This window comes from Lolium rigidum, chromosome 4, assembly GCF_022539505.1.
Source record: "Lolium rigidum isolate FL_2022 chromosome 4, APGP_CSIRO_Lrig_0.1, whole genome shotgun sequence".
NCBI classification, from domain to species: Eukaryota; Viridiplantae; Streptophyta; class Magnoliopsida; order Poales; family Poaceae; genus Lolium; species Lolium rigidum.
The window spans coordinates 58,282,079-58,304,660 of NC_061511.1; the positions used below are offsets into that span (position 1 = coordinate 58,282,079).

At 41.3% G+C, this 22,582-nt stretch overlaps 1 long non-coding RNA gene across 1 annotated transcript; it reads right to left on the reverse strand.

Moving 5' to 3' along the window:
• Positions 1-16,725: 16,725 nt before the first annotated feature.
• LOC124649701 lies at positions 16,726-18,385 on the reverse strand. Its single transcript, XR_006986766.1, has 2 exons — positions 17,646-18,385; positions 16,726-16,916 (listed from the first exon to the last, which is right to left on the reverse strand). It is a non-coding gene; the product is annotated as an uncharacterized LOC124649701 (long non-coding RNA).
• Between the last annotated feature and the right edge of the window lie 4,197 nt (positions 18,386-22,582).

The window sequence follows — 22,582 nt, forward strand, 5'->3', positions numbered from 1 at the left end:
CTATGTTGGATGAATTTGATCCATTAATGTCCAGTAGCATTATGCAATGTCCAGAAGTGTTAAGAATGATTGTGTCACCTCTGAATATGTGAATTTTTATTATGCACTAACCCTCTAATGAGTTGTTTCGAGTTTGGTGTGGAGGAAGTTTTCAAGGATCAAGAGAGGAGTATGATGCAATATGATCAAGGAGAGTGAAAGCTCTAAGCTTGGGGATGCCCCGGTGGTTCACCCCTGCATATATCAAGAATACTCAAGCGTATAAGCTTGGGGATGCCCAAGGCATCCCCTTCTTCATCGACAACATTATCAGGTTCCTCCCCTGAAACTATATTTTTATTCGGCCACATCTTATGTACTTTGCTTGGAGCGTCGGTTTGTTTTTGTTTTTTGTTTTGTTTGAATAAAATGGATCCTAGCATTCACTTTATGGGAGAGAGACACGCTCCGCTGGTGCATATGGACAAATATGTCCTTAGGTTCTACTCATAGTATTCATGGCGAAGTTTCTCCTTCGTTAAATTGTTATATGGTTGGAATTGGAAAATGCTACATGTAGTAACTCTAAAATGTCTTGGATAATTTGATACTTGGCAATTGTTGTGCTCATGTTTAAGCTCTTGCATCATATACTTTGCACCCATTAATGAAGAAATACTTAGAGCTTGCTAAATTGGTTTGCATATTTGGTTTCTCTAGAGTCTAGATAACATCTAGTATTGAGTTTTGAACAACAAGGAAGACGGTATGGAGTCTTATAATGTTTACCATATGTCTTTTATGTGAGTTTTGTCTGTACCGCTTCATCCTTGTGTTTGTTTCAAATAACCTTGCTAGCCTAAACCTTGTATCGAGAGGGAATACTTCTCATGCATCCAAAATCCTTGAGCCAACCACTATGCCATTTGTGTCCACCATACCTACCTACTACATGGTATTTATCCGCCATTCCAAAGTAAATTGCTTGAGTGCTACCTTTAAACAATTCCACCATTTATCACCTCTGATTTGTGTCAATGTTTTATAGCTCATTGATGGATATTGAATATGTACTTATGCACTTTATCTCTTATTAAGTTGCTTGTTGAGCGGCTTACACCAATGGTCTAGTGGACGTCATCAACTTATCCAATACTTGTTGGATATCATGTGAGTTGCTATGCGATGTCCGTCCTAAATTAATTAACCAAAAGAGATCTACCACCTTCATGGTTGGAGCATGCATGATTGTTAGACGAAGAACCTTGGGACTCGCTAACTAAAGCCATGATTCATGGTGGAAGTTTCAAGGTGTGGACACAGTATCCTCATATCTCATACTGAGAATAATAATTGTTGCCACATGCTTATGCATAAAGTAGGAGTCCATTATCTGTTGTCCATGTTGTCCCGGTATGGATGTCTAAGTTGAGCAATGATCAAAAGTGAGAAGTCCAAATGCGAGCTTTCTCCTTAGACCTTGTGAGTGGCATGGAGGTACCCAAATGTGACACTTAGTCAAAACATGTGGATTGCAAAGCTCTGTAGTGCAAGGTTAATGTACGGACAAGGTGCGGGCACTATTAGTAGTACTATGCATGAGCACTTGCAACTTGATAAGATATAATGTACATAACTCATATGCTTTATTACTACCGTATGACAAAATCTGTTTCATGTTTTCAAAATCAAAGCTCTAGCACAAATATAGCAATCGATGCTTTCCTCTTTGAAGGACCATTCTCTTCTACTTTTATGTTGAGTCAGTTCACTTATTTCTCTCCACCTCAAGAAGCAAACACTTGTGTGAACTATGCATTGATTCCTACATACTTGCATATTGTACTTGTTATATTACTCTATGCATTGACAAATATCCATGAGATATACATGTTACAAGTTGAAAGCAACCGCTGAAACTTAATCTTCCTTTGTGTTGCTTCAATACCTTTACTTTGATTTATTGCTTTATGAGTTAACTCTTATGCAAGACTTATTGATGCTTGTCTTGAAGTACTATTCATGAAAAGTCTTTGCTATATGATTCAATTGTTTACTCATGTCATTTACCATTGTTATGGATCGCTGCATCGACTACATATGTTTACAAATAGTATGATCAAGGTTATGATGGCATGTCACTTCGGAAATTATCTTTGTTATCGTTTTACTCGCTCGGGACGAGCGAAACTAAGCTTGGGGATGCTTGATACGTCTCCGACGTATCGATAATTTCTTATGTTCCATGCCACATTATTGATGATATCTACATGTTTTATGCACACTTTATGTCATATTTGTGCATTTTTTGGAACTAACCTATTGACGAGATGCCGAAGGGCCGCTTCGTTGTTTTCTCGCTGTTTTTGGTTTCGAAATCCTAGTAAGGAAATATTCTCGGAATCGGACGAAATCAACGCCCAGCATCCTATTTTTCCACGAAGCTTCCAGAACACCCGAGAGTCGCCAGAGGGGGGCCACAGGCCCACCAGGAGGGTGGCCGGCACGGCCTGGGGGTGGCCCGCGCCCCCCTATCTCCTCGCCGCCTCTTCGACCCTCTGACGCCGCCTCTTCGCCTATATAAAGATCCTCGACCTAAAACCTCGATACGGAAAAGCCACGGTACGAGAAACCATCCAGAGCCGCCGCCATCGCGAAGCCAAGATCTGGGGGACAGGAGTCTCCGTTCCGGCACGCCGCCGGGACGGGGAAGTGCCCCGGAAGGCTTCTCCATCGACACCACCGCCATCTTCATCACCGCTGCTTGTCTCCCATGAGGAGGGAGTAGTTCTCCATCGAGGCTCGGGGCTGTACCGGTAGCTATGTGGTTAATCTCTCTCCCTATGTACTTCAATACAATAATCTCAAGAGCTGCCTTACATGATTGAGATTCATATGATGATGCTTGTAATCTAGATGTCGTTATGCTAGTCAAGTGGATTTTACTTATGTGATCTCCGGAGACTCCTTGTCCCACGTGTGTAAAGGTGACAGTGTGTGCACCGTGTGGGTCTCTTAGGCTATATTTCACGAGAATACTTATTCATCATTATGAATGGCATAGTGAAGTGCTTATTTATATCTCTTTATGATTGCAATGTGTTTTGTATCACAATTTATCTGTGTGCTACTCTAGTGATGTTATTAAAGTAGTTTATTCCTCCTGCACGGTGTAATGGTGACAGTGTGTGCATCTTGTAGTACTTGGCGTAGGCTATGATTGTGATCTCTTGTAGATTATGAAGTTAACTATTGCTATGATGGTATTGATGTGATCTATGCCTCCTTTCGTAGCGTGAAGGTGACAGTGTGCATGCTATGTTAGTACTTGGTTTGGTTGTGTTGATCTGTCGTGCACTCTAAGGTTATTTAAATATGAACATCGAATATTGTGGAGCTTGTTAACTCCGGCATTGAGGGTTCGTGTAATCCTACACGATTAGTGGTGTTCATCATCCAACAAGAGGGTGTAGAGTCTAGCATCTATTTATTTATTCGTTATGTGATCAATGTTGAGAGTGTCCACTAGTGAAAGTATGATCTCTAGGCCTTGTTCCTAAATATCGCTATCGCTGCTTGTTTCTTGTTTTATCTGTGTTTCTACTTGCTCGTAATATTACCACCATCAACTACACGCCAGCAAGCACTTTTCAGCGCCGCTACTACTTGCTCATACTTATTCATACCACATGTATTTCACTATCTCTTCGCCGAACTAGTGCACCTATTAGGTGTGTTGGGGACACAAGAGACTTCTTGCTTTGTGGTTGCAGGGTTGCATGAGAGGGATATCTTTGACCTCTTCCTTCCTGAGTTCGATAAACCTTGGGTGATCCACTTAAGGGAAACTTGCTGCTGTTCGATCTACAAACCTCTGCTCTTGGAGGCCCAACACTGTCTACAAGAATAGAAGCACCCGTAGACATCATCTGGCCACACTAGCGTTTTATGGTAAAAGACCGATGCGTTGCCATTGGATCTTTTTTGCGTTGACCTACTTTGACAATCGGCAAAATCAACATGGAAGCATTCTTCATTGATGAAGAGGGTTTTTTACAAGAAGAGCCGATTGCTCACAAAAGGAGGATCTGCTACCTAATATACTACTACTAGCCCTAGTCTAGTAGTCCCTAATCTAGGGGCCGGCGCTGTCGCTGCCGTCGCTGCCCTCATTGTCGCCGTCCTCGCTGCCATTGGCGCTGCTACCGGCGAGGTCCTCGTCGCTGCTGCTGAAGCCGTCGGCAGGGGCTTCTTCTTCCTCCTCCTCATCGTCGCCGTCGTCCTCCGACCCGGCGTGGAAGCGCTTCGCCGGCGGGTACTCGTCGGAGGAGGTGTCGTCCTCCGATTCATCCTCTTCCTCGGTGGAGGTGTTGTCGCCCCAAGAGAAGGCGTCGTCGTCGCTCTCTTCCTCCAGCTCCCCGTCAACGAGGAGCTGGAGGTTGTCCTCCCCGTCGGTCAAGGGTTCGTCCTCCTCTGACTCGACGGCGAAGTCTTAATCCCTCTCGTCCCAATGCAGTGGGGCGCGGGCCTCGTACGCCGCTATCGGGTCGTACTCTGGCGTCGGCTCACGGGAGGAGGAAGATTGGAAGGAGAGACCCGAAGAGGCAGAGGAGGAGGAGGCCATGGTTGCAGAGGTGGGGGCTTCGATTGCTAATGTGGAGCAAGAGGATGAGGAGGCGAACTGCTCGGATGCGATTAAATAAAGGGGATATAGTGGAGATGATTCAATGATGTGGCAGTTTTCGAGGATGCGGTGCCAAAACTGTCAAATCGTGCACTACGGAGAAGTTGAGAAGACAAGGCATCGTGATGGAAGGGCACTGTAGCGGTTCTGCTCTGCAACGCGTAGACCGGTGGAGGAAAAAACAAAGTGGTTTTGGAATTATTATTGCCAAAACCAGGGGGCATGTGTTATCACCGGTTTTTAGCCAAATAAGGAGATGGGCCGTGATTGAGATGGGCTTAGAGGATATGCATGTAAAATGTTTCTGAATCGGCCTTGTACGAGAGTTTGGGCTAGATTGCCCGTGTATCTGTATATTATGGTAGATCACGTTTAAGTTTAGAATTAAGAGATAGAGTTTAGTTCGTACACAATTAGGTTTATTCCAAAGATAGGAAGTCCACGGACTATAAATATGTACCTAGGGTTATTGAGAAAGGAGGACGATCACGTTCACAACAAACATAATCTAGGCGCATCGCCACCCCTTGTTTCGAGGGTTTCTTCCGGGTAAGCGCCATGCTGCCCAGATCGCATCTCGCGATCTAGGCAGTATCAGTTTATTCGGTGTTTTGTATTGCTCGTGCTGAAGCCTTTTTGATGGCGAGTAATACTGTTATCATGGATGTTCTGGGGCTAATATTGCTACTTTTCTGATATGTATGCTTATTTATGCTGCCCCTAGATATCTAGCTACCTTTGCACCCATCTTAGGTGTAAGGGCAGCATCTTGCTTAGTCTTTATTTAGTAGATTCGATCTGTTATGGTTGTTCCTTGTTCTCCAAGGATTAGTTTGATATCCGCATGGTTAGGCCTTGCAAACGGGTTGAATGATCCAGTAGTGCGTAAGGTATGGTTTTCCGATCCTAGAGGAGTTGTTCCGAGAATCAACTCTATGTTGGTTTTTAGGCCTTTCCTAGGGCTAGTTTTCTGTTATCTTTCGTATCTGCCAGGCTCAACTACGTGTAGGACGTTCCAGTTATGCGGTGAAAACCCTAGACTGTCGTAGATTGATTTAACTTGGTATTGATAAAGCAGGACCTCCATGTTATCGTAGATCCAATACGAATCATGGGTCGATCGGCTCCTTGAGCCGATTCACAGGGTAACCTGAGAGCCGATCGAGGCTCGGATTTAATGTTTACGTGTCTGCCATGCAGGAAACCAATTGAAGCAATCCATCACCTTCCTGACCAGGTATAGGTCAGGTGGCATGCCCTCGCAACAGCCAGGACGTGTGCCGGAGTTTTGTGGGCCGTTGCCCGAGGAACCAGGGCCCACCAGCAGTCCTGGGAGCCTCCCGGCTCTTCGTGTTGCTCGTCGCTACTCGCCGGTGGGTTTTGGCAGGCAACACGCTCACAACCGGCAGTCCGAGCATGTCGTGATCTACGACTGCCAGCTCGCCGTGCACGACGCCTCAGCCGCTTTCCGGCCTCTGTCGCCGTCCTTGTTGTTCCAGCCTCCAACGCAGCCCGCATCGGCTCTAGCGCTGCCACGCTCGACGTCGTTTCCTCTGTTGTCCGGCACTTCATCTTCCAGGTGAAGCCCTACGCCCATCGCGTTTCACTTATTATAGGTTTCTGCTCTTCGTCGACATGTATGACACCAAAATTTTGCAGGGTTCTAACAAAGAGATTTCTGAATTCCTCCCTAGATCAAACGATTCTACCGAAGTTCTCCACATGGCGTCCCACTCGCCTTGATGGTACACTTTCACTGTTTTCCGGCTGTGATATGTGAGTTATACCATTTATCAAACATATATTTACTTTCTGGTATCTTCCTAAAACACTTGTGTGCCCCCACATCTTTCTAAATCACTTTTGCATGCAGCACAACAGCCAACCAACTTATGTTTATACAGACCAGGTTCAGGAAATTATGCCGGTGCGATTATCCTGCACACTTGATGCATTTGGGTATATTTTATTATCCCTGAAAAGTACCAAAGTTTGTCTTGCCCTTGTTTATTTCGCTCTTATCTCTGAGATGCTAGACAAAAAAAATCTTCTAGGAAGCGAGTGCATTCTTCACGGTCTGAATGATCACTTTTCTATACTAACATCAGTATATTATTTCGAAGTGTCAGAAATATTTAGATGGTAGTTTTTTTATCGTACGGACACAAATATTTAATCCTTGAGCCATGCATATGAAACTAAGAAAGGTTGCAAGAGAGATTTGTTGTTTTTCTTCCATGCAAGTTTTTTTGCATTATTCATCTTAAAATTATGTTATTCACTCTAAATATTCCAAGAAATCAATTCTATGTTTGAATGAGATTGTATGGTGATTGATATGAAAATGGTCTACACCTGGTTGCATCTTTGTTCAAATAAAGACTTTGTAATCATGTTGGGATACACACTTGAACACTTCGTTGATAATATTAGTTTATGTGCATTCTTCAATTAAACAAGATACATGATTCGTTTCAAACTTATAACAGTGCATATAACTTCGGTAGCGGTGAGAGGCTCTGCGAGGATGTTATATGTTGGTTGTACCTTAGAGCCCTAGATTTAGCTCGATTGTATATCCCAAAGCCTAGTTGCTTGAAGGAAACATAGGAGAAGCAAAGGGACATGACAAGCTTCATCATTAGATCCATATGTTAAAGTACAACTATTGCTCCTAACTTGCATAGATACTGCGAAAACATTAAATGCATATGGTGGCTATGTGCAAGGAATAACAAGAACATCATTCAGCACGATCACACTACGGGAGAGATGGAGTATGTCGATGGCCGCCATCCGTCGGCACAGCCCAGAAGGTCGTCGGCACAGGCTATGCCGACGGTCACCGTCGGCGTAGCATCGTCGGCACAGTTCTGGTCGGGGACTTCCCAATCACCGTCGGCACAGACTGTTGTGCCAACGGTTTTAGTATTTTAAAATTTTCAAAATTATTTTACTTATTAATCTTTCACAATCACACTTAATACACTTAATCTTAGATCAAATTGCACTTGTGGTCAAACTTCTCAGTTGGTCACCCATCCTCACACTACTCCCATCCCGGCACGCTTAACTTCTTGGTTCTCTTCGGATGAGCTTCCATGAAAGAAATGACACATTGATGTTAATACTTAATATTACCATGTCTATCATATTAACCCTTTGACTGTGATGTCACACCTCTATATTTTTGAATTCTAAACAATTACTTAAGTAAAAAAAATGAATATATATATATATATAAATAATAATACTATAGAATTTGAAAAACAATTAAATATTTTTTTTGTCTTTTTATTTAATATGGAATAATTAATATCAGTAAATGCGAATTTGGCAAATAATATGTCTAAATTGATCAGAAAAATGAGAGGAATACAAATATGATATCCATATCATCTTTTGAACCTACAAAGTTAACTTACCCAAAAATCATGAGCATTAGATCAAGTACCTATAGTTTAAATTTGACTGACTTTATCGAAAATGAGGTGGAAAACGGCCTCGACATGGCATAGTTTGCCGAAACAAGGTCATATTTGGCACGTGTGTGGACCCTAGGATGGGAAGCAAGACCCCGGACACGGATTTCTAATCCGACCCACGGACAGCCATCTTTTCATTTTTAGCGTGCCCAAACGATTTGTATTTGTGAAGCAGCTACATGGGGCGCATTTTAGTATGACGTTAAACCTCCGTGCGATGATAGTAGACCACCTACGCACCACCTATCACATGACACGTGCACGCATTAGCTTTTTGGGAACCCATGCGGCTTCCGGCGGTGTCCCGCCGAATTCGCTGGAAACTGACCGGATTTGAACTAGGGGTGAACTATCCGTCGCTCCAGAAATTCCGAAAAAATTGTTTTTAGTTCAATGACACATCATTATATGTGCTATTTTTTGTCCTTTTAGTTTGTTCGCGAATGGATGCACCCGCACGCCCGGTACGGCGATACCTCATGCCCCGGGGGTCCTGTTTTGGCCAGATGGCAATTTAAACGAAGTCAAAAAATCTCACGGAGCCGCGTGACGTCATTTTATATGTCATAGTAACTATTCCGTTTGTCAAAACTGGGATACGGAAATTATTTTGAAAACCCTTCACGAAAAGGGCTATCACGTCCGGAGTTCTATGGATTTCAGGGGAAATGGGGTGGGAAATGGCCTCGACATGACATAGTTTGCCAAAACGAGATCATATTTGGCACGTGTGTGGACCCTAGGACGGAAAGAAAGACCCCGGACGCGGATTTCTAATCCGACCCACGGACTGCCATCTTTTCATTTTTAGCGTGTCCAAACGGTTTTTATTTGTGAAGCAGCTACATGGGGCGCATTTTAGTATGACGTGAATTCTCTGTGCGATGATAGTAGACCACCTATGCACCACCTATCACATGACATGTGCACGCGTTAGCTTTTTGGGAACCCATGCGGCTTCCGGCGGTGTCCCGCCGAAACTGGAAACTGACCGGATTTGAACTAGGGGTCAACTATCCGTCGCTCCAGAAATTTCGGAAAAATTGTTTTTAGTTCAATGACGCGTCATTATATGTGCTAATTTTTGTCCGTTTAGTTTGTTCGCGAATGGGTGCACCAGCCCGCCCGGTATGGCGATACCGCATGTCCCGGGGGTCGTGTTTTGGCCAGATGGCAATTTAAACAAAGTCAAAAAAATCTCACGGAGCCGCGTGACGTCATTTTATATGTCATAGTAACTATTCCTTTTTTCAAAACTGGGATACGGTAATTATTTGAAAAACCCTTCACGAAAAGGGCTATCACATCCGGAGTTCTAGGATTTCAGAGGAAATGAGGTGGGAAACGGCCTCGGCATAGCATAGTTTGCCGAAAAGAGATCATATTTGGCACGTGTGTGGACCCTATGATGGGAAGCAAGACCCCGGACGCGGATTTCGAATCCAACCCACGGACGGCCATCTTTTCATTTTTAGCTTACCCAAACGGTTTTTATTTGTGAAGCAGCTACATGGGGCGCATTTTAGTATGACGTGAAACCTCTGTGCGATGATAGTAGACCACCTATGCACCACCTATCACATGACATGTGCATGCGTTAGCGTTTTGGGAACCCATGCGGCTTCCGGCGGTGTCCCGCCGAATCCGCTGGAAACTGACCGGATTTGAACTAGGGGTCAACTATCCGTCGCTCCAGAAATTTCGGAAAATTTGTTTTTAGTACAACAACGCATCATTATATGTGCTAATTTTTGTCCGTTTAGTTTGTTCGCGAATGGGTGCACCCGCACGCCCGGTACGGCGATACCGCATGTCCCGAGGGTCCTGTTTCGGCCAGATGGAAATTTGAACGAAGTCCAAAAATCCCACGGAGCCGCGTGACGTCATTTATATGTCATACTAACTATTCTGTTTGTTAAAACTGGGATACGACAATTATTTCGAAAAATCCTTCACGAAAAGGGCTATCACGTAGGGAGTTCTATGGATTTCAGGGAAAAAGAGGTGGGAAACGGCCTCGGCATGGCATAGTTTGCCGAAATGAGATCATATTCGGCACGTGTGTGGGCCCTAGGATGGGAAGTAAGACACCGGACGCGCATTTCTAATCCGACCCACGAGCAACAATATTTTCATTTTTGGTGTGTGTGAAAGCCATGAAACCTCGAACATTATAGCTCATTTCTAAGAAGATTTGTTTAGGTATTTGAAATATTCCATTTTTTATATTTTTCTATGATAGATCTTGTTTTTCTGCAAAATTTGATATATTATACTTATTTTTCTCAATTAGAATGATTTATTTATGCTTTTTTGAAGACTGTCGTGCAGAAATAGAAAAAAACTATGCCGACGGTATAACCGTCGGCCCATAGTGAAAAAAAAGGAAAAAAATGTTGTGCCGACGGCCAGACTGGTCCTGTGTCGAAGGCCGGCACAACCGGCCTGTACCGACGGCCATTTTTACGCCGACGGCCATCCGTATCGCCGCGATCCGCAGGCTTCTGTGCCGACGGCCCCGATATTTGGCCGTCGGCACACACGACGGCCATCGGCACATCTGTGCTCTCCCGTAGTGTCAGTGGGCTTAAATCTAAGGTAGTACTTTCAAAACTATCCATATAATGTCATGTGCATGATTACTGTCTTTTGCCCTCTGTCAAATGTATGCTATATGTGCTCCATTTTACAATACGAAATAATTTAGAATCTACAACTTTCTAAACTTTCAGCTATGGGCTCAAATGGCCTTATGGTGACCGTCAACCAGCGTCTGATGGTAATGAAACCAGAGTAAGATGATGATACTTGGAACACTTGAACTTCTATATAGGAACCGCATAGCCTCATTGTCTCTTATGTTTTCATATTGAAATCCTGAGCTGAACCTATAATACATGCTGTGCTTTCTTTTTTGGTAAATGCTCTACAACTTCTTTTCTGATGTTTGCTCCTTTTTATTTTTCTGATTATCATGGTAAAGGTGTCAGTATTGCACAGCTCAAGCCTCTACCAAATATTCTAACAATTTCATTGTTAAGCTGTTGATGATTAGAATTTTTGCTAACATTTTGTTGTCATATGCACATCTAGGTGAACTAGCAAGAATATTTTATCTTGCTTCTACAACCTACTGTACTTGGAACATATTACCGCAATGCATGGTCTGTCAGCTTACTTGGTGATTTGTTTGGTCTGTTAGAATAATTATGCATAGAACCATTGTTGTAGTCTATTGTAATTGTTTTCAAAATTAAACTACCTTACAGTACGTGATCGTGTAGTTTAGATTTTCCCATATTTACTTGAGACTTTGTATGGTCACCGCAAGCAGAGATATTTGTTTGATTTCTTTCTCGGGAACTCCTGCCGATACTCTTAGGTCTGTTTTGGCTGCTCGCTGAACATATTTCCAAACAGTTTGTAAGAACTGGGATCTCCAAGATTTGTGTTCACCAATAAAGAGAAAATGGCGAGCTGGCAGAGAATCAGTAAGCGCTATACACAGATTGAGTGAGTGTTCATATACCAATGTATTCACGTTTTGAATTTATTTTCTAAAATGGGTATAAGGGATTTTGGCCCATTTTTCTTTCCGAGTCCTACATGTCAGCGGAATGGTTATGGAATATCTATTTATGTTCTCCTATTTCTAACGTATCTCCAGTTACATCGTTAATTCAATATGTTCTATTGATACTTATAATAAGTGTTGTCTTGGGATTAGACGTTGGTATATATTTGTTGTCTTCACATTAGATGTTGGACAACACATTATCCCCCTTGTAATTATCCATGGTTTCACATTGCGATGAGGTGATAATTTATTTCCAGACATGCATTACACACGTGAGTAAGCTTATAATGATGTGCTAGAGTGCTTAGACTAATTATAATGTGAGTTAGTCTATACGTGCATTGCACGTGCACGCTTACTAGTGCGACAAAAAGGAAAGAGATGCAGAGGTATTGCCAAAAAAATCATGAGAACACTAATCTCAAACCTTCGAGAACCATGTCAAATATCCAGATACAAGATGATTATCTACACAGTTAGGAATCAATTGTCCTTGGTTTTAGGCTAACCTACCAGTTACTAGATTTCATGGTATATTCTACGTAGCAGTTAGAATATTTAGGTTTTTGTCCAATCGATGTGCAAAGCGATCCATCGTCTCTTTTCCTAAGGGACACAAACAATGCAGCCGCACTGTACATCCAACTGTTCAATCTCTGTATATTCTCATGTCATGCACGCGTCGTCCTAGATAGAGCAAATAGGCCACAGGAGAGAACACGAAGAAACTTTACGGGACAAATCCGATGGAAAAAAGAATTATGCTTATTGGATAGTGCTACCACTAACACGATTTTAAGGAAAATAAAATACTTCAAAACTCTTACTAAGAGAAAGGAAGAGGTTATGACTATAACCGGGAGTAACAAAGCATTAATTGGTTCAGGAAGAGACACATTCAAGCACCCCATGGGTACTACTATTGTAATTCAAAATGCATTATTGTATCCTGAATCAACGCATACCCTTATAAGTTTCAAAGATATCCGATCAAATGGTTTTCATCTTAAAACCATAAAGATGGATAAGAAGGAATATTTTATTTTAACAAAAAGCGACGGATATGAGGAACAAACTTTTGAAAAAAAATCCCTTCATTTTATTCCAGATTATACTTTACATACATTAATGCCGCACCTTATACTGCGTACAAAATAATTTTTTAAAATCTTGATAAATTCAAGACTTGGCGTGATCGTTTTGGTCATTCTGGAATAGGTATGATGAGAAAAATTATAAGCGATTTTGTTAGTCATAATTTAAAAATTAAAAGATTTCCTAAGTAATCAGACTTCGTATGCACCGCATGTGCTACTGGAAAATTAATTATTAAGTCATCCTACCTCAAAGTTAATAATGAGTCTCTTAATTTTCCTAAAAGAATCAAGGAGATATACATGGTCCAATACAGCTTCTATCTGGACCATTTAGGTACTTTATGGTGCTAATTGATGCATCCGCTAGATGATCACATGTGTGTTTATTATCTGCACGTAACTGTCCTTTTGAAAAAGTGATCGCTCAAATTATCAAATTAATAGAAAATCATAATGCAGTTGAATTTAGTTCATGTGCATTTAATGATTATTGTATGACTTTATGTATTCATTTAGAACATTATATACCTTATATTTATACTCAAAATGGATTAGCTAAATCTTTAATCAAAAGAGTAAAATTAATTGTAAGACCACTACTGCAGAATTGCAATTTACCAACCTCTTGTTGGGAACATACAATTTTACACCCCGCATATCTGATACAAGTTAGACCAACAATATATTATGAAACTTCCCCGTTTTAAATAGTACGACGCAATTAACCAAGTATTTCCCACCTGCGAAAATTCGGTTGCGTTGTATACGTACCGATATCACCACCGCGGCGTACCTCCATGGGCTTGCATAGAACTAGGTATCTATGTGGGATATAACTCTCCGTCAATTATAAAATATTTAGAACCCCTAACATGGGACATGTTTACATCCCGGTACGTTGATTCAGTTTTTGATGAGTATCATTTTTTTGGCATTAGGGGGAGAAACAAACCACAAAAATGCCAAAAAAATAGATTGGAATGTAACATGCATCCAATCCTTAGATCCACGTACTAAATAATTTGAATCTGAAGTTCAGAGAATGATAGATTTGCAACACTTTGCAAATAACTTGCCAGACGCATTTACTGATCACAAAAGTGTCACCAAATCGTATATCCCTGTAGTCAATGCACTAGAATGAGTAGAGGTACCAAATAAAACTACTCAACTCCTAATTGCAAATAAAAGGAGGAGAACTCTAGTCTTAAGGGAAAAGGCTTATCCAAAGCCACCGCGGAAACAAAGAAAATCCATGACGGTAAATGCAAATCAACTTGAAGTTGATAGACACCAAGATGATGTTAAACATCAAGAACCTAGCATAAATGTGCACACAAATTCTAATGCTAGGATATCGAAACAACCAGACACAGTTGTTATGTGAAATCACACGGTGCCTGAAGAAACTAATGAAATTTTCACAAACTATATCGATTCGGGAGAATCATATAATAGAAAGACTACACTTGTCGACACATATTTCTCCTTCAAAATTTCTAAAACCTTTCAACTAGATCCAGAGCCAAAATCTATGAAAGAGTGCCTGAAGCGCTCGCATTAGCCTAAATGGAAGGAGACGATTGAGGCAGAATTGCGCTCGCTTAACAAAAGAAAGGTATTCTCTAAAGTAATACCTACTCCTCGTAAAGTCTTCCATATGTGGGAGCTAAATGGGTTTTTATTCAAAAAAGGAACGAAAACAATGAGGTGGTGAGATAAAAAGCGAGACTAGTAGCACAAGGGTTTACAAAGAGACCGGTAACGACTACGACGATTCATATTCTCATGTAATGAGTGGAATTACGTTTCGATACTTAATAACATTGCAGTGCACATAAATTTATCAATGTAGTTAATGGATGTAGTGACCGCATATCTATATGTGTCACTCGATGCGGGTATTTATATGAAAGTCCCTGATGGACTTAAAATCTCAAATCCAAACACAAATCACAACATGTATTGTGTAAAATTACAAAGTCACTCTATGGTTTAAAGTAGTCTGGTAAAATGTGGTATAACCGACTTAGTGATTTCTTTCTTCAGAAAGCATACTCAAATAATGATGATTGCCCATGCGTTTTCATAAAGAAATCCTCAAAAGAATTTTGCATCATCTAAGTTTATGTTGATGACCTCAACATCATTGGTAACATAGAAAATATATCAGTAGCACGCAATCATTTAATGACGGAGTTTGAAGTGAAGGATTTGGGAAAACCAAATTCTATTTAGGTTTACAACTTGAGCATTTTCCCCAGGAATACTCATTTATCAGCCGACATATATTCAAAAACTTCTGGAAAAGTTCAATGTGGATAAATCATGTCCATCCAAAACACCTATAGTCGTTAGATCCTTTGATATGGAAAAGGTTTCTTTTAAACCTAGGGATGATAACGAAGATATATTGGGACCTGAGTTCCCATACCTTAGTGCCATAGGAGCACTAATCTACCATGCTAATTGTACTAGGCTAGATATTGCCTTCGCAGTAAATTTACTAGCTAGACATAGTGCAGCTTCAACAAAATGTCATTGGGTTGAAGTGAAGAATATCTTTAGGTATTTATAAGGTACTAAAGATCTTGATTTATTCTATCTGAAAAATCAAAACATGACTTTAACTGGTTATACTGATGTCGGCTATCTTTCTACCTTTCTGATCCCCATAATGCTAGGTCACAAACTGGCTTTGTATTTTTATGCGGTGGAACTACTATCTCATGAAACTCAACTAAAACTCTAGTAGCAACTTCCACTAACCATTCTAAAATAATTACATTATATAAAGCTTCACGAGAGTGTGTATCGAGAGCGATTAATCATATCCAAACATCATGTGGTATTGGTTCATTAGAATCACCAACTATTATCTATGAAGATAATGATGCATGTCATACTCAAATGCATATGGGATATATTAAAAGTAATATCATAAAACATATTGCTCCAAAATTATTATTTCCCCATAAATTACAGAAAAATGAAGAAATTAATATTTTACAAACACAATCTTGTGACAATCTTGCAGATTTGTTTACTATGTCTTTACCAACAGCTGCATTTTAAAAATGTATTTATGGTATTGGTATGAGATGACTACGAAATTTGCAAAGTTCAGGTGGAGAAATTTCCTAAAGCTGAACTTAGTCATAAATAAAACATTGTACTCTTTTCTAATGAGTCTTCCAACGGATTTCTCATTAGGTTTTAGTAAGACAATTTCTATACCAACGGTGTATCAAATTTCTATTTTTCTCCTTACATTTTCCCCACACGATGTTTGGAGGACATGGATCCAACAAGATTAAGCATTTACGAGATTAAGAACTATCAGGATTTTCAAGAGACCTTATGGAGATTTTCAGGACATAGAAGCTTTAGAAGACAACAGTGTTCAAGGGGGAGTGTTAGAAATCAATTAGCGTTGGTTTTAGGCTAACCTACCAATTACTAGAGAACATGGTATGTTCTATATAGCAGTTAGAATATTTAGATTTTTGTCCAATCGTTGTGCAAAGGGAACTGTAATGTCTTTTTCCAAGGGACACAGACAATGTCACCGCACTGTACATCTAGCTGTTGATGGACTATAAATACCTGCAGTCACAATCAATGAAATCACTCATTCACTTCAACCTTTCTCGGTATCTTCTCATGCACAACATCAGGACAAACAGAATCCATGTGACAAAACAGTTTGCCGAGTGTATTTCTTGCATACATGCAAAATTTTGAAACCATTTGCCAGTCAGTGCCATCTGGTCGATGCAAATGGGTATGTTTGCCGAGTGTAACACTTGTGCCCAATGTTAAACTCAACAAAGCCCACTTGCTTCTAATTTCTTTCCTGTTCTACCCAGAATCCCTGCAAATCAATACAAATCACATAGCAAGTGCATAGTATCACTCATCCGTCAACCAACAAGTACATAGAGCAAGGTTCACAATTATATCCATCAAGTACATCAAACACAACCAGCAACTAACAACTACGTAGCGATCCGCCATGAAGCGAAGTTCACAAGGACATAACCAAATTTGCAAGACAATGAGCACCATCGACAAAGGCGTCCGCGATGCAAATCCTACAGGTGAAAGAAGCTGTGACAACCCAGAATTTTGAGTTATTAATTAATTTGAGATAAATGATAACTGACATAAGTTCTTTTGGTTTTTGCTAATCTCTAGTATTTAAATTGGATGGTAATCTTTGCATGCAAGAAGAATTAGAGTTAATCACAGTAAAGTTAGAACCTGACTTTTTGTTCACGTAATTCTTGTTTAGCCAAACAAATAAAGTGATTTGCACGAAAGATAGCTTTCATGTGTAGGAGTCATCGGTAATTTAATCAGGAGCCATACCATGCATCTATAGCTAGTACTAGTAGTTTGGTGGAGTAGAAATGTGTGCATATGAAATGCTTAGTGAAATAGTAACGAGAGACTTAACCGAGCTAGCTCTAGCACTCACTCCTAGTCAGTTAGTAGTACTCCACTATGTGAGTTACTAGTTAGCTAGTACCAGCTGCTTGTTGTGTCGGCAGCACAAGTCCGACTAGGACACCTACGTGGAGCTCTGCATGGCAGATAGGCGACCTGTGAACCTTTCACACGTGCATGTGACTGTCTAACCCAGCATTGAAGAGGCAACAGGCAGGCTTTTGCGGCTCCGAAGTTCTGAACTTTCTAGTTCTATAAATATCAACAAATTCTAAATTCAAGTTCTAAATTTTGATGTTCACAAGATATGAAAGCTTGCTATCTGTGGACAAAGGAAACCTAAAAGCACGAGAAGGAAGAGCAGTAGAACTCACCTGGAGTCCCGGTGCCCATCCTGATGATTGAAGTGCAGGCCTAAGGCGGAGGCTGAGAAGCCGTCGTACGAATTACCGGGCTTTCATGCAGATTTGAAGATGAACTGACCGGAACATTTTTGGATCCCATCGATGGCAACTTAAGTGTCTTCAAGATTTTGTTCGTCTCGTACATGTTCTTCGGTAGTATCTGCCCTTGCGGCAGAATGCTGGCAATGATGGTCAGAAGATCATCGAATGCATCTCTTGACAAGTTCAAGTCGCACTTCAAGGCCATTAGGCGTGTGATTGCATCCAGCTGAGTAACCTCTGTATGTGAGTGAAGAGGTTTCTGTGCCGCAAGCAAAGTATCGTAGTACTTTTTTGTACTCTGGTCCGGCTTCTCGTGTGTCTCTTCTACAGCTGGATTTTCAGACGCATTTGCTTTACCTATGCAATCGTCAATCCCAGCATCAAATTCTCCGGTGCCTAGAATCTGTGTGCTCTGTTCCGCCTCCTTATCTCTTGCACGTTTTGATGGTTTTTCACCATGGAATTCCCAAGTGTGGTAGAAAGGCGTGAACCCGTGAACGACCAGGTGTTGAGTCATAGTATCCTTTGACACTCGCTTCTGGTTACGGCATTTGCTGCAGGGGCATGAAGTTCCATTCGGTGTCTTGTCCCACTCAAACGCCCTGTCAATGAACTGCTTGGTCTTTTCTTTCCATTCCTCGTTCATTTCCCCCTGGCTGGGTCGGCCCTTGTACATCCACTGACGATGCTCCATCATCTAACAAGTAACAAAACAGACATATAATGCTTTCAATTGTAGTTCGATTAATTTCAACAATTACACATATCATGTGTCGGGACGGGACGGAGCAGAGAACGGAAAACATATCCAATCTACACATTTCCCGGCTATCGAAAAAACGTGGAAAATCCAAATCGGTTATGGTTTTAAATATGCAAAAGCTTGCATATTTATTCTTGTAACCCTTTGGAAAGACAAAAATAAACCCTAGGAAGGAGAGGTGAAGAATTCTGTCTTACCCACAAATGGTGATCGATCGGCAAAGAAGGCCAACAAGCGGGACTGGGTCCGATGGGGTGGTGCAACACGTCAACGCTGGAAAGACTGGAATACAACAACAAAAATTGTAACTTTACTAGATGAACCAACCCAAATGTTGATGATCCGCAGCATCAGACATGGGTAATATGTATTGAGAATTCAGAAACAGAGCATGATGATAGAGCGTCATGGGCTGCCTGAAACAGTAAAACTAGGGCATTTAGCAAATTGCAGAGCAAAATGTGTAACCACTTTTTCAGATTTCAGAAACATGGCATTTGGATGTATGACAAATCGATACGAAATTGCAGCGCATTTGGATAAGAAAAACAGAGCATAAACTTGATCTGAAACAAAGCAGTGTATTCTCGCTAGAAGACAGAGCATGTATAGCCAGCAACCTGGGCCTAGTCGAGCTGGACAACAGGCGGCGTTTGCGTGCTGCGGAAGGAGGCGGCGTCGGTGAGCGCGTCAGTGTTGAGCAGGAGGAGGCGGCGGCTTGGCGGAGCAGCACCCGGACGGGAGTGGTTAGAGGAGCAGCTGCAGCAGATGGCCGCATCGGCCGGTAGAGGAGGTGGTGGCGGCGGAAAAGCAGCAGCAGGAAGCAGGCGGCGGCGGAATGAAGGGCTTCTAGATCTGCTTTCCAGTTTCCACAGTCGGAAGACTAAACCTAAACCCAGCCACCTTCTGGCCTAACAGAAATACTTCTCCCATCCCAAAATAACTTGCTCAATATTTCTAGATACAGATGTATCTATAGATAAAACTGAGTCACTATTATAACATTCTGTGAACCTAAAAATGAATTTTGCAAAAAAATTTCAAATCAGTTCCACTACTAACAAAAGAAAATAGAAAACGTACCTGATCAGCCGATCGACCGATCAGAGCAAAAGATCGGTCGTCCCGATCGCGCCTTGGCTTGCCCCTTTTTGGGCCACCATCCATGCACGCTACAGCCCACCGCACCAAAAATATGCATCCACCCAAAAATATGCATCCACGTTTCTATTAGAAAACGATACGAAAAACGTCAGATTTTTCTCGATGTTGCATACCTTATTTATGTTTGTAACAAACGCACAAGTTTTGTAGTAAAAGCACATGCGGAATGTTGTAATGCCTGCCTAGGAGTTTGCCACAAGTTTGTGGTTTTTGTTCTAATTGTTTCCGTTTTTCCGTGAAAATAGATGTGACTTTTATTGTCTTTCAATTTGTACCAAAATAAAATGTTGTTAACCACTTTTCCATCGCTACAATACATATGATTTTCTGTTGTAATAGTCTGCGATTTTTTGTTTGAATTGATAGCGATTTTTGTTGTAAACAAACTCGTAGCAAAATATTTATTGTTTAACAACTTTGTTCGTAACATTACTTTTTAAAATTTTGTAGCACAGATTTTGTTTCAAAAGTATATATTTTTTGTAAGCGGAGTGAGAGATTTTGTTGCAATACTTGTGTGACTCGAGTCTGTATAGAGTGGCATTTTTTTGTAAATATGGGGAAGATCCAGCCCAAAGAGATATACCGGTTGGTTTTATTCGGAGAGATTGGGATTGCGGGTTGAGTTTCCAAAAATTGAGGGGCAAAATGCAAAAATCATTTCTAGACGTCCGACCATGGTTATACCGCGCAGAGAACGACCGATTTTTAGACTCCAATCAGCCGTGTGACAGCTAGCGTCCAAAATAGAAACTTATGAGAGAAAGCTCACATGTTTAGATACATGGTGAATCGTACACACAAAAGGCCCTAGTATTTACGAAATTCTAGTTAGTCCAACTATCAATCGGCTTGTTTTGGTTGTTTCTTCACACACACACAAAAAAACTGGTTTTCACGCTGGGAAATATAAAATAGGTTTCTGCGCATAGGGTATGAAAACTCAGAAAAATGTTCATGACGTCTAATAAAATATTCATCATGTCTGAAAAACATTTTGCGTGATAAAAGGAATGTGCATGGGTACCAAAATAAGTTCACGGGTTAACAAAATAATTTTCATGGGATTCAAAAATTTCACCCATTCTAATTTTATTTTTCATATTGTATAGAAAAAATTCATGGGTTTAAAAAAATACTATCATATAATAAATACTTTAATGTGACTCAAAAAATTGTCACTGGTAAATAATTCTCACGGTGTTAAATATTTGATGGTTCCAAACAAAAGATATTCCGAAAATGTTCACTGCTTAGTTGTTTCATAGTATTCAAAAGATATTCGCCAGTTTCAAACAAATGTTCGTTGTATTTTCAAAAAATGTTCACGGCTTTGAAATATTTTAGTTTGCGCAAGATAGATATTTAACCTTGTGAAATTATTGGGGTTCTTCCACATTGTTGGGATTTTAGAGCATTTCCAGTCGTGTCCCCTAAAAAGTACACCAAAGCGCTCCGGATTTAGCTTTTGGGGGACGTGTTTGGAGAACGCGACTGGGCAGCGACGCCCCACAAACTTGTTCGTGTGTCAATGATGCGTTGGGTCCGCCACTTCCCGCCTTGCTTCTCGCTCTGTCCGGCGTCGTCAGAGCGTCCCTTGTGGAGCGGTGACAGGCTCAGGACGCCGGACAACGTATAGGCCGCGCCGGATGAAAAAAGCCTTTAGAGCGCGCGACTGGGAACGAAAAAATATTTGGCGCGCCGCAAAAACATTTGGGGACGCCGCTGGAGATGCTATTAGATTGCACAAAATGTTCACGTGTGGCATTATATATACCTTGCTCCAGCCCGATGTTTGGAACTGGGCCTAAATGCCACTAGGCATTGATCTTGGACCTGTTGTTCGTGTTAATTTCTTTGCAATCACTACTTTGCACCAACACAAATTACATCCCATCAGTCAATTAAGAAGAATGAAACGGGGAGGGACGACAAAATCCATTCATAATGTAGGTTGGTCCTGAATCGTTCTGAGGTTGTTTTCGAAGCCAAGGTCATGTTCTTTGTGAGAGACAGCGACACAGAAATGATGGACGCTAAATCTGATGCACAGCTGGTGGATGCTAATTAAACCGAATTTCAACCTAATTAAGCTGACGCTGATTAATTATGTCTGTGTCCATATACTCATCAAACAGTAGTACGTACGTATACATACAATGAAACCAATCGATGGAGCTGCTGGCAACTAAGCCAAACCCCAATCACGCAGCTTCTTCCTTCCTTAATTTGAGCAACGAACAGGAGCATGCGACACTTGGACGGCTAAATCTTGTGCACGCCATTATATTTGTGACCTACCTAGTTTACTAAGTTATCACCTGATAGATTATTGTTCCCCACTAGATGACTTGACAGATTCCTTGTGACAAAACAAACCTATCTCCACCTACTACTAATTAGCTTAGCTTTGACAAACAAATTGCTAAATCATTGGTTCGTCAAGTCAATCAGCAATCATGGCATGGGTATATGGACACGTATATATACCTTTTTCGATAAAGGGAATATATTAATATCAAAACGATACCAATTACACCCAGCTCTGCAACAACGCACCACCCTAATGGCACTACGGATGCACACAGCCAAAAACAGAAAAGAAAACTAAGAAACAAAAGTCCCGCTACAGTATCTCGGGCCTAACAACAGCAATACATCCACCGCCAAGACAACACCTAAAATACAGAATCTCCAAAAACGACGCCTCCAAGAAGGGAACAGTGCGCGAACACCATCGTCGCCCGATCAACGATCTTAGGTTTTCACCACGAAGATAGTCCCCGCTCTCAAAACAATGCCTCCAACAAGGTCATTGCCGAGGCACAACCAGTTAAGGCCGGACCTTGGGTTTTCACCCGAAAGGTAGGACTCGAACTTCACCTGTGTTGTCGCCCCCACTTTCATACCGCTGCTGTGAAGCCCGGAACACCAAGCA